Source organism: Callithrix jacchus, chromosome 11 (assembly GCF_049354715.1).
Source record: "Callithrix jacchus isolate 240 chromosome 11, calJac240_pri, whole genome shotgun sequence".
Lineage (NCBI taxonomy): Eukaryota > Metazoa > Chordata > Mammalia > Primates > Cebidae > Callithrix > Callithrix jacchus.
The window spans coordinates 21170234-21173550 of NC_133512.1; the positions used below are offsets into that span (position 1 = coordinate 21170234).

At 37.5% G+C, this 3317-nt stretch overlaps 1 pseudogene; it reads right to left on the reverse strand.

Annotated features, from left to right (window-relative positions):
• Positions 1-2500: 2500 nt before the first annotated feature.
• On the reverse strand, positions 2501-3032 carry LOC100408661 (ribosomal protein S10 pseudogene; annotated as a pseudogene).
• Between the last annotated feature and the right edge of the window lie 285 nt (positions 3033-3317).

Genomic DNA, 3317 nt, shown 5'->3' on the forward strand with positions numbered 1-3317 from the left:
AGAGGCGATAAGAAACTTTATATTGGATCAGGAGAAGTAAGGCAAGACAGTATCACCAAATAAAGTAAAGACAGAGAATCTTCTATTTCTGGGCAGTAAAAACCAAGGAATTCTATATAGGTATAAAAATATGTCTGAAAAGTGTAATTCCCAAGGAGCTCTCATTGTCTGGCCTCTGAGTGTCATTGTCATGATCTTCTGCAGCTACACCTCAGAGAATCTGGGGTAATAAGTATAAAGTGGCATCAGTGCGGCTACCTCTTATTTTATATTAAAGTTTATGTTTTTCGTTGTGAAAAAATACATATACAAAAGATAAGGAGTTTGAAAAGAGCATATTATCTTATCTACCAAAAGTATTCATTCTAATCATTTTATTGAGTGTATGTCTTAAGTATAATGCTAGAAATATATTATTTTATATAATAGTTTTTAATAGCTCTTTTATCTATCAATGTATATGTTATTTTGGAAAACGTAAAAGAGAGAAATTAAGGGGCAATTATATTACAAAATTATTTAAAACTTACTTCTTAGAAGCAGATACAATTAGTACTTACATTTGGGTGTGTTTAGTCTTTTTTCTGTGAGTAATTACATACCTGAGCACATATGCCTATTAATTTAGATATTTCAAGTAGAAGATTTTAAAACTGTCAAATAGAATAAGTAGGATGGCTTGGCAATAACATAAAAATGAGTGCAAATTTTTGTTCACTCTTGTTTTGTCTAATAATTGTATGCACATGTTAAATGAGACCTTTCCTGCCCCTCTTAGCCAAATTATACCTTCATCTCAGGACCTCATTTCATCTAAGGAGAATACATATTATTTCCAAACGTCTAGAGGGAAGCATTAAGTAAGATAAGGTCACTGTTGCATTGGTAGTATTAAAAGAAGAACTTAGTGTGTGGGTGGAGGGAAATGTTGGTTTTAATTAGTAAAAATAAAATATTTGGAGTCAGTAAATTTAGATAAATGAACTTGGGTTAACAGACTTTGTGTGAGGACAATATACAAAACTCAGATAGCATGCTGGCATTCCTGACATAAAGTGATGTGTTGCAGGAAACGCAGGCTTTAGGAAAATGAAGTAGGGATCCTAGTGCAGCGACTGTGCCCCAGAAACAGGACCGTCCTTGTGGTGATGACGGCAGAAAATGTGCCTCTTTGTGAACCTTAAGATGCTTTTTCTGTTAGCAGATCTTGATGAGGGCCACCTCAAAAGTCTTCTCAGACTTTTTATTCTCAGGGGTGAAGGGTTAGGTTTTAGTGGGACCCTCATATCAGTGAATCCATTTAGGCCATGATAACGCTTTTTCTGACTAAGGATTATTTCAAAACGTGAAGAGTGTAGGAATATTTTAAATTCCTATATTTGCATAAACAGGAGATCAACCAAGCCACTCCTCTTAGAATTTGGTTAATTTGGTTTCAAGAGGATATGATAGTTTTAAGAAGTCGGAGAAGTAAAGGTAGAATCTGAGGGATCAATCAATGGTTCCTTGATACATCAGTTTGTTTAAAATGTCATTTTCTTAAGTATTATTTTGAATTATGCCAAACATCATTCCTTAATGCAGGAAGTCACACAGAACTCCAGAACTGGTATGATATTTTAAGCTGAAAATGTGTGGATTTATTTAAATTCATCCTTGAAATTTGTTGAGCTCTGCAGATAGCCAGATTCATGTATTTTATCTAATTTGAGACATTTTCTGCTATTATTTTTTTCAAATGTTCTTTCTATCCTTTTTCTCTCTCTTTTCCTTCAGAAATTCCAATAACACTTGTGTTGGTGTCCTTGGGGTCATGCCACAGGTTCCCTAGGCGTTGTTTAATTTTCTTCATTCGTTTTTCTTTCTGTTCCTCAAGCTGGAACGTTTATCTAGTCTTCATGTTCACTGAGTCCTTATTCTTTCTGCTCATTCTGCTGTTAAACACCTCTAGTGCATTTTTGATTTATTTTTTACAATTTTTAGCTCCCTAATTTCTACTTGAGTCATTTCTTTCTCTTATCAATAAACTAATTGTGTTCATATATCATTTTACAGGTTTCTTCTCACTTTCAGTCCATGGTTTTCTTTAGCATTTTGAGCATATTTAAGAAAGTTGGTTTAAAGTTTTTATCTAGTAATTTTAATGTCTGGTTATACTTAGGAACAATTTCCAGCAATTTCTACTTTTCGTTTAAATTGGCCATATTTTTGTTTTTTTGCATGACTTTTACTGTTGAAAACCGGGCATTTGAATACTGTAATGTCAAAACTCTGAAAATCAGATTTTCCCTCTTTCTCAAAATTTACTGTTTCTGGTTGTTCAGGTGTGTGATCATACATGTGTTTTAGACCTTTTCCAAACTTTTATTGCAAAGAATATAGCTCTTGTCATCTGGATTCATAGAAGTCTACTCCATTATCTGAGTCATCAGCCAGTGACCTGTCCTAAGAAAGATATTCTTTTTTTTTTTTTTTAGCTGTAAGTTTATTCAATGCAAAATAATCCTCTCCAATTTTACTGATGTGGCTGACCACGTCCACGACCAAATCCGCCTCTAAACTGGAATTTGGTTACTGACCCAGCCCCCGCCTTGGCTTTCTTGTCAGCACCAGGTGGCACAGCACTCCATCTGTAGGTATCTCTGTCAGCTTCCCCTCTTGTCAGTCTTGCAGGTCGCTCACCTTCCAGACCTTTAGGCCGAGGCCTGCCTGTCTCTGGACGGCTGTGGCGTAGGGTAGCAGGCACGATCTCTGGGGGCAGATGGAGGTAATCACGGAGATACTGGATACCCTCATTGGTAAGGTACCAGTAGAAATGTCTCCAGGCAAACTGTTCCTTCACGTAGCCTCGGGATTTGAGAAACTGCATGGCCTTCATGACATGAAGGTTGGGCACGTTCTTGTCCGCCAGCTCTGGGTGCTTAGGCATGTGGACATCCTTCTTGGCCACCATGACTCCCTCCTTAAAAAGGAGCTCATAAATGGCAATCCGGTTCTTCTTAGGCATCAACATTGCGACGACTGTAAGGTCCAGGGTCGGAGTTGAAAAGGCAAGAAAGATATTCTTAAATGCCTGGAAGAAGAGAGAGAGAGAGAAAGGGACAGAGGCAAAGAGAGAGAGAGAGAGAGAGAAGATGTTACTCTGCTTGTCATTGTGTCATTACAGCATGATTCTAATACAGCTGGGCTGGGATACTGCTCAATGCTAAGCAGGCTGCCTACAGCCCTCCCTTTTTCTTCACGCTTTGCTTGAGCAAAGCCCACATATCTGCCAGACATGCATGTCTACGTCTTCACAGATCCTTTCTGAGCATGCA